Source organism: Haliaeetus albicilla, chromosome 24 (genome assembly GCF_947461875.1).
Source record: "Haliaeetus albicilla chromosome 24, bHalAlb1.1, whole genome shotgun sequence".
NCBI classification, from domain to species: Eukaryota; Metazoa; Chordata; class Aves; order Accipitriformes; family Accipitridae; genus Haliaeetus; species Haliaeetus albicilla.
This window is the reverse complement of record NC_091506.1, coordinates 20,432,804-20,446,422: the sequence shown is the minus strand read 5'-3', so window position 1 is coordinate 20,446,422 and position 13,619 is coordinate 20,432,804. Positions and strand designations below refer to the sequence as shown.

General features: G+C 57.6%; 1 long non-coding RNA gene and 2 other non-coding genes across 3 annotated transcripts; 1 reads left to right on the top strand and 2 right to left on the bottom strand.

Moving 5' to 3' along the window:
- Positions 1 to 1,122: 1,122 nt before the first annotated feature.
- Positions 1,123 to 1,207, bottom strand: LOC138681850 (small nucleolar RNA SNORD45). The gene has a single exon (XR_011322050.1). It is a non-coding gene; the product is annotated as a small nucleolar RNA SNORD45 (small nucleolar RNA).
- A 4,947-nt stretch (positions 1,208 to 6,154) lies between these two features.
- On the top strand, positions 6,155 to 7,003 carry LOC138681790 (uncharacterized). The gene is made up of 3 exons (XR_011321996.1): positions 6,155 to 6,390; positions 6,724 to 6,815; positions 6,905 to 7,003. It is a non-coding gene; the product is annotated as an uncharacterized lncRNA (long non-coding RNA).
- A 5,274-nt stretch (positions 7,004 to 12,277) lies between these two features.
- On the bottom strand, positions 12,278 to 12,362 carry LOC138681849 (small nucleolar RNA SNORD45). Its single transcript, XR_011322049.1, has one exon. It is a non-coding gene; the product is annotated as a small nucleolar RNA SNORD45 (small nucleolar RNA).
- Positions 12,363 to 13,619: the final 1,257 nt, after the last annotated feature.

Here is a 13,619-nt window from a genome sequence, read left to right as displayed (position 1 = left end):
TCCTGCCAACAAAGAGGAAGGAAAGGAGGTACAGAGGGTCCAAAAGAGAACTCGGTGGCAGCGCTTTGTCATTCTGCTCTTGCCTGCTGTGACTGGGAAGACGTGAGCTCCGGGCGCCTGTCGTATGGGCTGTTGCATCATACGGCTGACGGGGAGCTGGGGACGTCCAGCTGGCAGGGCCAGACCTTGATGAGGTCTGCACGGCAGAAACATGCAACGAGGGGAAAACCGATGTGATTTCTGTGTTTAATCTGGCAGCCTTGTGTTCTTATACTGTTGGGCTGACCTAATAATGTGAATGTAGCTTTGACTACCTGGAACTTCTTTTTCGTGTCCTATTTTCCAGGCGTCCCTTAATCTACGGTTTTCCTCCTAGGGAGGGTGAGTCGGGCCCGGTGTTAGTCAGCAGAATTTGCTGCTGGGGGCTCTCAGTTAGCGAGGTTTAGGAATACCTCTGTGGTGCCGCTTTGGGGAGTTTCTCCCTGGAAATCGAGGCAAGAGAGCCCTTTCCCAAGGTGCCGAAGAAACCGCGTAGACTTGCGCGTACCTTCTAGGTCATGCAAGTAAAGCGAGATGCCAGCCAGAGATCGGGAGTGTGTTCACATTTCTCCCCGATAAGTCAAATGCCCTATTTTTCATGGGTTTCTCACAGGAATAAGAATCGTGAGCGGGCACAGAAGGGTTTCTGTACTGGGCCTGGCTGGGATACCGGTAATTTTTTTGTCATCGCACCCTGCACGATGCTGGTTTTAGCGTTGACAGCACACCGATGTTTAGCTACTGCTGAGCAGTGCTTACGCAGAACCAAGGTCTTCTCTGTTTCTCACTCTGCTGCCCCACCCAGCTGGCTGGGAGGGGACACAGCAGAGACAGCTGCCCCGAGCTGACCGAAGGGGTACCACGGATCCATACCACGTAGTGTCATGCTCAGCAAGAAAACCGGGACTGGGGGAGTCTTTCCAAGGCAGCCACTGCACCAAGATGGCTGGGCATCTGCCTGCTGGTGAGAGGTGGTCGGTGGTTGCTGTCACATCAGTTGGCTTCCTTTTTTATTCCCTGCACTTGTTAAACTGTCTTTATCTCGACTCCCTTAGGTCACAGCCTAAGGAAACCGGAGCTTCCTGGGTCTCAGAGTAATTCTAGAGCTCAAGTGGCGACAGACATCAACTCTAGATCACACAGTACATGCCAACGCTCATCACTGACCCAAGAAGACATGCTCCTCCTGTCCTACCCAAGGCTTTCAAGTCCAACACACTTTCTTCCTAAAGCAGGACGCTACCTTATTTACTTGTAACACCATTCCTACGTTCCGTGGGATAGGGCTACAGGTAGGTTACGCAAGCCATCAAGCCACTGTCTGGAAGCACCAGAGCCTTTTGGGTACTGTTTGTCACCATGGTTTGCCTGAGAAGGAAACTAAAACACAGAATAGACGGCGAGAAATTTAACCTGCCATGGAGATAGCTACAGTGAACAAGTACGATTTTGTGCTTTACAAAGCATCATTTTTAAAATTCAACCCTGAGTTTTTCAAGTGTCAACCCTTATTTTTATAATGCAAGCCTCAATGTTAGGGCAAAAAGCATAAATTTAAAAGACCAAAGCCTACTTCTGGGGGTGCAAACAGTCATTTTTAAGGTCCAGGCCCACATACATGGAGGACAAAACCTAATTTATTAGTTCCAAGCTCCATCTTTAAGGTTCAGAGACTCATTTTAAGGGCCCAGAGCATCATTTTTAAGCCCCAAAGTCTGATCTGGAAGGACCACAGCCTCATTTGTAGAGTCTAAATCCAAATTTATACGGTCCAAACCCTTATTTTTACTTTCCAAACTCTTAGTTTTGCCTTCCAAAGCCTCATTTTAGTTTCCAAAACCTTCACTTTTAGGGTGCAGAAGCTCAGGGTTAGTTTGCATAGTCTCATTTTCAGGGTCCAAAGCCTCTTTTTTAGGATCCAGACAAGCATTTTTAGGGTGCAGGCTGCATCTGGACTGTCCAAACCCTCATTTGGAGGGTCCAAAGCCCACTTTTAGGGCTCAAAGCCTCAGGCTTAGGTCCCAAAGCCTCAGGCTTAGGGTCCAAAGCTTTGATTCGAGGATTGAAAGACTTCAGTTGCAGGGTGCCAACCCTCATTTTAAGGTACAAACTCCTCACTTAGGGCTCAAAGCCTCATTTCCTTAATGTCCGAGGCATATAATGAGCATCCAAAGACCCAGCTGTAGGGTCCAAAGCCCCGTTTTAGGGCCAAAATCCTTGGTTTCAGGCTTTAAAAACGGCCCTTTGGAAATGCTGACTCATATGGGCCCTAGCAATATGAAAGAGGGGGTCTCAGCATGCCCGGGCCCCCACTGCCTGCGGCTGTCTGAACCTCTCCCAGCTCTGGCTGGGAGACAGGAGTCGCCAGGGGGAAGGGGGTAGTGGGAGGAGGTACTGGTCCGGCCAACTTGGGAGGGTCCGTACCAGTCCCTGTGCCCTTGTGCTCTCTCTAGTTAGCGCACGACAAGAAGAGGGTGGAAGAAGACCTCTGGCAGAGCCTGCCGTACCTGCGGGACACTCAAGCCACCTTGCCAGAGGTGGCCATCAGGTTCATCGGTGGGCCACAGTCCCCAGGGTCCCTCTTCTGCCAGCCTGGCCCCAGTCCCCACCACCGCATTGGCAGCAAGGTCTTGCCGCATGGCACCCGAGGAACCTGAGCAGGCAGAAGCTGCGGGATACCTGCGACGGCGAGGAGGGGCTGGTGGGGCAGGGGACGGGGCCTGGGCAGGGTGCCATGGTCTGGAGGGGACTCCTGGGGGTCTCTGCAGGCGGGGGGGGGTCATGTCTGCTCTGCTTCCTTCTCTTGCAGCCCTTCTGCCCTTGGCAAAAGACCCTGAACTCTCGGTCAGGACTCTCGCAGCGGAGGCCATCTTCATCCTGATAAGAGAGATGCCAAGATCAGGATGGAGCCTGCAGTCACTGTGCTGCTGGCCCCCGGTGAGCCCTGAAGAAGTGAAATCCTCCTCTGGAAAACAGCTGTATTTTAATAAATTTTTTTTTTTTAATAAAGCTGGAACAACAAGCCCAGTCCCATGCTGTCCTTCCCATGGAGAACACCCAGAGCGTGCTGAGCAGACAGTGTCATTCCTGGCTTGTGCTGCTGCCTGCAGGACAGCAGACCGGGACCCAGGGTGTCCTTGCGGCAAAGCCCCAGCTGCTCCGCTAGACCACAGAACCCGGAGAGGAGGAGGAGGAGGAGAGAAGCTTTAGCCCAGCCTGCCTCTCCTGAGACATCTCAGGGCACCCGTACTCTGCCAAGTCGGCAAATTGTCGTTTGCCCTGGCATCAAACCCCTCTCTTTTACAGGGGAGGGGTGCTGGTTTGGGCCGGGATAGAGTTAATTTTCTTCACGGTAGCTGGCACGGGGCTATGTTTTGAGTGGGAACAAGGGGTTATACCAGATGTCCCGAGTGGGGACAGCCCAAAACTACATAAGCCAAGTGGGGCAGGAGCAAAACTGCCTCCAGTCACCTCGAGTGGGAATCTGGCAAAGCCGTGGCTGATAGAAAGCTGACAAACCCTGGAGGCAGGAGAAAATGTGGGTCGCATGTGGTGTTCCCCAGGGCTCAGTACTGCGGCCGCTTCTGTTTAATATCTTTATCAACGATCTGCATGAGGGGATGGAGTGCACCCTCAGCAAGTTTGCCGACGACACCGAGTTGGGAGGGAGGGTTGGTCTGCCTGAGGGTAGGAAGGCTCTACAGAGAGATCTGGACAGGCTGGATCGATGGGCCGAGGCCAATTGTACGAGGTTCAACGAGGCCAAGTGCCGGGTCCTGCGCTTTGGTCACAACAACCCCACGCAGCGCTACAGGCTTGGGGAAGAGTGGCTGGAAAGCTGTCCGGCAGAAGAAGACCTGGGGCTGCTGGTTGACAGCCGGCTGAATACGAGCCAGCAGTGTGCCCAGGTGGCCAAGAAGGCCAACGGCATCCTGGCCTGTATCAGAAATAGCGTGGCCGGCAGGAGCAGGGAGGTGATTGTTCCCCTGTACTCGGCACTGGTGAGGCCGCACCTCGAGTCCTGTGTTCAGTTTTGGGCCCCTCACTACAGGAAAGACATGGAGATGCTGGAGCGTGTCCAGAGAAGGGCAACCAAGCTGGTGAGGGGCCTGGAGCACAAGTCTTACAAGGAGCGGCTGAGGAAGCTGGGGCTGTTTAGTCTGGAGAAAAGGAGGCTGAGGGGAGACCTTATCGCTCTCTACAACTACCTGAAAGGAGGTTGTAGTGAGGTGGGTGCTGGTCTCTTCCATCAGGAAACTTGCAATAGGACAAGAGGAAACTTGTCCACCGGACAAGCCCACCAGGACTGGACCCCTCGGCTGACCAGACACCTCGGCTGACTGAACCAACGCTGGACAGACCCAGGACCGGTGAAATCTTTCTCTCTTCCTTTTTCTCTCTCTGTCTTCTTCTCTCTTTCCTTTTCCTTTGCCAAAGTCCCTACACCTCATCCGTTTCAAGATAGAAACCGTTGACCAAGTCTGAGACTAAGAGTAGATGCAGCCGCCCCTGGGCCCTTCTCTGAGGAGGAGTCTGGAAAGCGAGGGGGTCTGCTCTGAACCTCCTGACTCAACAGGAGGGATCTCCTTATTCCCTCAATTGATGTATATGGTTACACGGTTTACAGAAGTAGTCTTATGCCAGTTCCTGTTGTGAGAAACCCTGCCACCTACTACCACGCCTCCCCAAATCAGTTGGCTTCTGTCATGAATAAAATCTTTAACCGATCGTTTGGTGTTGCTTCACCTTAATTTAGCCCGAGGGAATTTTGAATTAAACACGACTCCCTGGTCTGTCCAGTCTGGGTCGTGACAGGCCCTCACGGCTCGCCCCCAAAATCACGCGCCCCGGCCCCAGCGACTTTTGACACGCTTCAACTCTGCCTCCTTCTCGACAAGCCTATAACCCATTTCCCATCCTCGTTGCCCAGGTGAGTGAAAATTGGGGCAAAGCAGCAAAGCTCCTTTCCTTGGAAAGTTGAGGTCGGTGTCATGTCTGGTTTTGTGACATGAAGAATTCTGCAGCTTGTGTTTCTACAGTAGCCAAAGGCCTTTCCCCGTTCCCCAGCTCCGGGTCCTGTTCTCCAACGTGATTGATGCTGCACCAACTGAAAGCTTCCTTCTTGCAGAACAAGCCAAGAAATCCTTTTTAAGAGAGACTGCAAACACCTGGTCAGGAACGTGCTCTTCAGAGTTGAGGAGAGCCAGAGCAGTACCTGTTACTGAGGGCTTGAGTCCCGTCATACGCCCTTTAGAGCAAAAAACCCCCACGTGCTCTACGGCAAGGTAACAGGGGGCCTGGGAAATGTCAGTCATCCAAAAGGATTTCCCTCCCGTTGGAGACCAGCAAGTACCTTTCTAGTGCAGGAAGGAGAAGAGATTTGGTTGCAGAGTGACGGCTGAAACAGCTCCGCGGAAGTTGGCGCAGAGCTGGAAGGCTGAATCAAGGAATCATAGAATCCTTTAGGTTGGAAAAGAGCTTCAAGATCATCAAGTCCAACCATCAACCATGCCCACGAAACCATGTCCTGAAGTACCCCCATCTACTCGCTTTTTGAATACCTCCAGGGATGGTGACTCAACCACTTCCCTGGGCAGCCTATTCCAATGTCTGACAACCCTCTCAGTAAAGAAACGTTTCCTAATATCTAACCGAAATCTCCCTTGCCGCAACTTGAGGCCATTGCCTCTCGTCCTATCTCCGGCCACCTGACAGAAGAGACCAGCACCCACCTCACTACAACCCCCCTTCAGGTAGCTGTAGAGAGCGACAAGGTCTCCCCTCAGCCTCCTCTTCTCTAGACTAAACAGCCCCAGCTCCCTCAGCCGCCCCGGTGACGCCCCGGTGACGTGGGTGCCGAGGGCTCGGGCCCCCGCCTCAGCACTTCGCAGCCACCCCTGTGAGGCGGTGGCCGCCTCAGAGCGGGCGGCAGGTGGCCGAGGGCGTCCCTGCCCGTAGCCGGGGCGCACGCGGGCCAGCGGTGCTGATGTCACAGCGGCCACTGTGACCCGCGGGGGCAAGCCCACAAAAAGGAGCGCTGGGCACAGGCCGCCCGTCAGTGCGACCTGGTGAGGTGAGGAGAGGGCAGGGGAGGGACGGGGCTGGTGCGGGGCTGGTGCGGGGCTGCCGAGGGAGGAGGGGGGCCCCAGGCCTCGGGGCGCTGGGCCTGTGCTGCAAGCTCACCCGCCTCTGGCTTCTCCCTCGCCCGCGCCCCGCTTCTCCCTCAGAGTCAGCAGAGGAGCATTTGGAGGAGACGCCCGGCGCTGCTGGGACAGGGACTCTCCAAACGCTCACCGTTGACGTGCGCCATGTCCGCAAGGAAGCAGAAGGCCCCCGACTCGATGGAGCAGGGTGAGAGCAAAGTAGCCCTCCCGCGGCGTAGCAGAGGGCTTGTCGGGGCGGCCGGCGTGGGGCCGAGAGCGGTGGCAGGGGGAGGCAGGAGCTCCCCGACCACCCCGGGGCAGGGCCCCTCCTGTCCTCAGCCAGCGGGGCCCAGGCTGGGCAGTGGGCACCTGCTGGGACCCCCGTGCCTGCAATGCCCCCTTCCTCTCCAAGGCCTCCAGCCCTGCCCGTCAGCCAGCTCGGCAGGGGCAGAGCAGGCCCTTGGGGGCAATCCCTCAGGGACGCTTCCCCCGGCCCCGCAGAGGTGCTCATTCCCAGTGGCGTTTGCTCTCTCCCCTCCAGCATGCCTGCTGTGTCGCCGGGCAGAGGCTGACCCGGCTCTCTGCGGGGCCAAACTGGAGAAGCGAGGGCTCTGTGCCCACGTGTTTTGCCTGGTGAGTTACGCCGGGGCTCCCTCCAGCTTGCCGACAGGCAGTCCCTGCCACGCTCTCCTCAGCAGCTCCTCCTCTTTTCTCTGCTGCAGCTTTTTGCCAGCGGGCTTTTTCAGCGAGGGGGCAGGGAAGCAGGACTCATGGGATTTCTCCCCGAGGATATTCGACGTACAATCGCGCAGGCAGCGCAGAAGGTGAGCACCTGACAAGACCGGGGAGATCTGTGCCGGGAGAGGTTTGCGGGACCCTAGCCTGGATCCGAGAAAGAAATCCCAGCCCTTCCGGCCGGCTCTGGGGCAGGAGTCTTGCTCCCAGCAGCTCCACAGAGGCTCCAGCACAGGAGCCTCGTCCGACAGGCGCATCTGCGGGGTGTGACCCAGCAGCGGCCACATCCTGCGCCCTGCCCGGAGGCGTGGGGCTGGCCGCGGCGGCCCTGGGGCTGCCGCTGATGGGGGCTGCTCTGCTCTTTCCAGCACTGCTTCGTCTGTGGCGAGAGCGGGGCCGCCATCTCCTGCTGGCGGAGGGGCTGCGAGCGCAGCTTCCATCTCCCCTGTGCCGTGGAGGGTGGATGCGTCACCCAGTTCGCTCTTCAGTACAGGTACCTCCTCTCCCCTCCTCGCTGCCACCCGGGAAGGAGCCAGCGCTTCTCACCTCGCCCATCCCTTTCCTCTTGCCCCCAGGGCCTTCTGCTGGGAGCACCGCCCAGAGCAGGCAGTGGAGGCGGCTCCGGAGGAGAACACCACCTGCCTCATCTGCCTGGACCATGTGGAGGAGAGAAAGTCCTACGGCACCATGGTGTGCCCAGCGTGCAAACACGCCTGGTTCCACAGGGGCTGCATCCAGGTAGGAGCCGTTCCCTCGCCCCCGGGAATTGCTCGCCCCCGGGGCACGGCAGGCGCTCGGCAGCACCAGGGCCTCACTCGTGCCCCTTACGTTTCTCCTCCTGCAGGGACAGGCTATGAGCGCCGGCATTTCCTGCTTCCAGTGCCCACTCTGTAGAGATAAGGAGCACTTTCTCTCAGAAATGCTCACCATGGGGATCCGAATCCCCTTGAGGTTGGTGTCCTTCTGGCCGGCTCACAAGACAGGAGGCTGCAAGCGCTGTGCTGCGCCAGGGGCTGCCCCAGCAGTCCTTCCTGGCCCTCTGCTGTCCCGCGAGTCTGGGCTTCAGCTTCACGGAGGAGCTGGAAACAGGGCGGGGCGGGGCGAGCAGGGACGCCCTGCATCTCCCTTATGCCGGGGCAGCAGGGGCTCATCCGTTTTCCTTTCTCCATCAGACTGCCATCATGGGAGAACAGGCGTGCATACGCAGAACTAGGCGAGAGGCACAGCCGCTGCGATGCCAGGGAGTGCCTTTGTCCCGGAGGCAGGGAGCAGGCAGAGCAAGAGGGGTAAGTTGCCAAAGCTGCACCCCGGGGCTCTGTACGGGAACCCTGTCTCGCCAAGGGCTCGAGGCGCAAGGACCGAGACCGAGAGCTCGGCCGGACAATCCCGTGCTGCGGTCACTTTGTCCTCACAGCCATGAGCACGTTTGCTTCCCCAGGCCCTGGCAACTGCTCCTGTGCTGCTCCTGCGCTGCCGAGGGCACCCACAGACGCTGCTCCGACTTGAGGAGCAGCACGGCCAGCTGGGAGTGCGACGCGTGTGCTGGCCTGGGCACCGGTAAGAGGCAAAGCACCCGGCTGCCCCTGGGCTGGGGCCAGGGGCCAGGCAAGGCCTGGCAGCGGGAGCCCAGGGTGGGCCTGGCAGAGCCTCTCTGCTCTAGGAGGGCTGGGGGCACCGCTCTGGCCTATCCTGCCCCGGGCCTGGGGGCCGAGCCCTTGACCTTCCTGCTTCCCCTTACAGCCTCCAGTGCCAGCTCGGAGCTCGCCGGCCCCAGCACTGCCAGCCAGGCAGGATCACGGCAATCGCTCAGGTCTCCGGCACCGGAGACCAGCAGCCCCAGCACCACCAGCCAGCTGCCATCAGGGTCCTCCTGCGGCTCCCCACCGTCGGAGACCAGCAGCCCCAGCACTGCCAGCCAGGCAGGATCGGGGCAATCGCTCAGGTCTCCGGCACCAGAGACCAGCAGCCCCAGCACTGCCAGCCAGGCGGCTTCGCGGTCCTCCTGCGGCTCCCCGCCACTTCAGGGCAGCAGCTGCTCCAGTCCCCCTGGGCCTGTGCGGATGCGAGACAGCTCCCGCTTGCAACGCCGGGCACAACATCCCTACAGCCGGCCTGGAAGATGCCGTGACAGGAGCCGTGTGCCAGCACCAAGTGCTGAGACCAGCACCCCCAGCCAGGCGGCGCCGGGGCCGTCCCACAGCTCCCCGGCACCCGAGACCAGCAGCCCCAGCACCGCCAGCCAGCTGCCAGCGGGGTCCTCCTGCGGCTCCCCACCGCTGGAAACCAGCAGCCCCAGCACTGGGAGGCAGGCGGCATTCGGGCCACCCCATGGCTCCCTGGCACCGCAGACCAGCAGCCCCGGCAATGCGGCATCAGGGCCGTCCCAAGGCTCCGCAGTGCTTGAGGGCAGCAGCCGCTCCAGCCCCCCTGGGCCCGACCGCGTGCGAAACAGCTCCCGCTTGCAACGCCGGGCCCAACACCCTTACAGCCGGCCCAGAAGACGCCGTGACAGGAGTCGTGCGCCAGCACCAAGTGCTGAGACCAGCACCCCCAGCCAGGCGGCGCCGGGGCCGTCCCACAGCTCCCCGGCACCCGAGACCAGCAGCCCCAGCACCGCCAGCCAGCTGCCAGCGGGGTCCTCCTGCGGCTCCCCAGCGCTCGAGAGCAGCAGAAGCTCCAGCCCCCCTGGGCCCGTGCGGATGCAAGACCGCTCCCGCTTGCAACGCTGGGCCCAACACCCCTACAGCCGGCCCAGAAGACGCCATGACAGGAGCCGTGCGCCAGCAACAAGTGCTGAGACCAGCACCCCCAGCCAGGCGGCGCCGGGGCCGTCCCACAGCTCCCCGGCACCCGAGACCAGCAGCCCCAGCACCGCCAGCCAGCTGCCAGCGGGGTCCTCCTCTGGCTCCCCAGCACTTGAGAGCAGTGGAAGCTCCAGCCCCCCTGGGCCCGTGCGGATGCCAGACCGCTCCCGCTTGCAACGCCGGGCCCAACATCCCTACAGCCGGCCCGGACGCCGCCATGGAACCAGCCGTGCGCCATCCCCGAGCGCTGGTCCTGATCCCCCTCCACCCGTACAATAAAGTTGGCCGTTAATCTCTGTGCTGGGACATTCCACGCTCATTCGTCAGCTTCCTCCTCCTCCTCCACCTCTCCCTTTCTTGGGGGGCAGCCTTAGGGGCTGGGCCCAGAGCGTTGTCTTCTCCCTGGCGGTTGGCAGCACCTTCCCCAGACCTCCCTCCTCACGGGCTGGCCTTGGCCGGCTGCCCCGCGCCATGGCCGTGGGCTTCGGCTCTCTGCCCCCGCCGCCGGGAGGGTGGCCCGGCACGGCCCAGTCGGCGCCACCGCCCGTCTCTGGCAATGTGGGCTGTGCCCCCCCCAGCCGGCACGGCCCTCACGACTCGCCCCCCAAAATCACGCGCCCCGGCCCCAGCGACTTTTGACACGCTTCAACTCTGCCTCCTTCTCGATAAGCCTATAACCCATTTCCCATCCTCGTTGCCCAGGTTAGCAGAACTGGGGCAAAGTGGCAAAGCTACTTTTCTTGGAAAGTTGATTTCGGTGTCACGTCTGTCTTTGTGACATGAAGAATTCTGCAGCTTGTGTTTCTACAGTAGCCAAAGGCCTTTCCCCGTTCCCCAGCTCCGGGTCCTGTTCTCCAACGTGATTGCTGCTGCACCAACTGAAGGCTTCCTTCTTGCAGAACAAGCCAAGAAATCCTTTTTAAGAGAGACTGCAAACACCTGGTCAGGAACGTGCTCCTCAGAGCTCAGGAGAGCCAGAGCAGTACCTGTTACTGAGGGCTTGAGTCCCGTCATACGCCCTTTAGAGCAAAAAACCCCCACGTGCTCTACGGCAAGGTAACAGGGGGCCTGGGAAATGTCAGTCATCCAAAAGGATTTCTCTCCCGTTGGAGACCAGCAAGTACCTTTCTAGTGCAGGAAGGAGAAGAGATTTGGTTGCAGAGTGACGGCTGAACAGCTCCGCAGAAGATGGCGCAGAGCTGGAAGGCTGAATCAAAGAATAACGGTGACCAAAGCGCAAAGAGAATCCCCTGGGCTGGCTGTACGGATGCGAACAACCCTCCGCTCTTCAGGCAAACTACAGGTGGTCTTGCGGTGTGTGCATTGAGCGCCTTTCTGACAGGCCTTGATGCAGCATGCGAGTTGCTTCATTACAGCAGGGAGCAGCTGTCCTCTCTGAGGAAGGCAGGGGAACCTGGGAGACCCGATGGGCTTTCCTGCCAACAAAGAGGAAGGAAAGGAGGTACAGAGGGTCCAAAAGAGAACTCGGTGGCAGCGCTTTGTCCTTCTGCTCTTGCCTGCTGTGACTGGGAAGACGTGAGCTCCGGGCGCCTGTCGTATGGGCTGTTGCATCATACGGCTGACGGGGAGCTGGGGACGTCCAGCTGGCAGGGCCAGACCTTGATGAGGTCTGCACGGCAGAAACATGCAACGAGGGGAAAACCGATGTGATTTCTGTGTTTAATCTGGCAGCCTTGTGTTCTTATACTGTTGGGCTGACCTAATAATGTGAATGTAGCTTTGACTACCTGGAACTTCTTTTTCGTGTCCTATTTTCCAGGCGTCCCTTAATCTACGGTTTTCCTCCTAGGGAGGGTGAGTCGGGCCCGGTGTTAGTCAGCAGAATTTGCTGCTGGGGGCTCTCAGTTAGCGAGGTTTAGGAATACCTCTGTGGTGCCGCTTTGGGGAGTTTCTCCCTGGAAATCGAGGCAAGAGAGCCCTTTCCCAAGGTGCCGAAGAAACCGCGTAGACTTGCGCGTACCTTCTAGGTCATGCAAGTAAAGCGAGATGCCAGCCAGAGATCGGGAGTGTGTTCACATTTCTCCCCGATAAGTCAAATGCCCTATTTTTCATGGGTTTCTCACAGGAATAAGAATCGTGAGCGGGCACAGAAGGGTTTCTGTACTGGGCCTGGCTGGGATACCGGTAATTTTTTTGTCATCGCACCCTGCACGATGCTGGTTTTAGCGTTGACAGCACACCGATGTTTAGCTACTGCTGAGCAGTGCTTACGCAGAACCAAGGTCTTCTCTGTTTCTCACTCTGCTGCCCCACCCAGCTGGCTGGGAGGGGACACAGCAGAGACAGCTGCCCCGAGCTGACCGAAGGGGTACCACGGATCCATACCACGTAGTGTCATGCTCAGCAAGAAAACCGGGACTGGGGGAGTCTTTCCAAGGCAGCCACTGCACCAAGATGGCTGGGCATCTGCCTGCTGGTGAGAGGTGGTCGGTGGTTGCTGTCACATCAGTTGGCTTCCTTTTTTATTCCCTGCACTTGTTAAACTGTCTTTATCTCGACTCCCTTAGGTCACAGCCTAAGGAAACCGGAGCTTCCTGGGTCTCAGAGTAATTCTAGAGCTCAAGTGGCGACAGACATCAACTCTAGATCACACAGTACATGCCAACGCTCATCACTGACCCAAGAAGACATGCTCCTCCTGTCCTACCCAAGGCTTTCAAGTCCAACACACTTTCTTCCTAAAGCAGGACGCTACCTTATTTACTTGTAACACCATTCCTACGTTCCGTGGGATGGGGCTACAGGTAGGTTACGCAAGCCATCAAGCCACTGTCTGGAAGCACCAGAGCCTTTTGGGTACTGTTTGTCACCATGGTTTGCCTGAGAAGGAAACTAAAACACAGAATAGACGGCGAGAAATTTAACCTGCCATGGAGATAGCTACAGTGAACAAGTACGAGTTTGTGCTTTACAAAGCATCATTTTTAAAATTCAACCCTGAGTTTTTCAAGTGTCAACCCTTATTTTTATAATGCAAGCCTCAATGTTAGGGCAAAAAGCATAAATTTAAAAGACCAAAGCCTACTTCTGGGGGTGCAAACAGTCATTTTTAAGGTCCAGGCCCACATACATGGAGGACAAAACCTAATTTATTAGTTCCAAGCTCCATCTTTAAGGTTCAGAGACTCATTTTAAGGGCCCAGAGCATCATTTTTAAGCCCCAAAGTCTGATCTGGAAGGACCACAGCCTCATTTGTAGAGTCTAAATCCAAATTTATACGGTCCAAACCCTTATTTTTACTTTCCAAACTCTTAGTTTTGCCTTCCAAAGCCTCATTTTAGTTTCCAAAACCTTCACTTTTAGGGTGCAGAAGCTCAGGGTTAGTTTGCATAGTCTCATTTTCAGGGTCCAAAGCCTCTTTTTTAGGATCCAGACAAGCATTTTTAGGGTGCAGGCTGCATCTGGACTGTCCAAACCCTCATTTGGAGGGTCCAAAGCCCACTTTTAGGGCTCAAAGCCTCAGGCTTAGGTCCCAAAGCCTCAGGCTTAGGGTCCAAAGCTTTGATTCGAGGATTGAAAGACTTCAGTTGCAGGGTGCCAACCCTCATTTTAAGGTACAAACTCCTCACTTAGGGCTCAAAGCCTCATTTCCTTAATGTCCGAGGCATATAATGAGCATCCAAAGACCCAGCTGTAGGGTCCAAAGCCCCGTTTTAGGGCCAAAATCCTTGGTTTCAGGCTTTAAAAACGGCCCTTTGGAAATGCTGACTCATATGGGCCCTAGCAATATGAAAGAGGGGGTCTCAGCATGCCCGGGCCCCCACTGCCTGCGGCTGTCTGAACCTCTCCCAGCTCTGGCTGGGAGACAGGAGTCGCCAGGGGGAAGGGGGTAGTGGGAGGAGGTACTGGTCCGGCCAACTTGGGAGGGTCCGTACC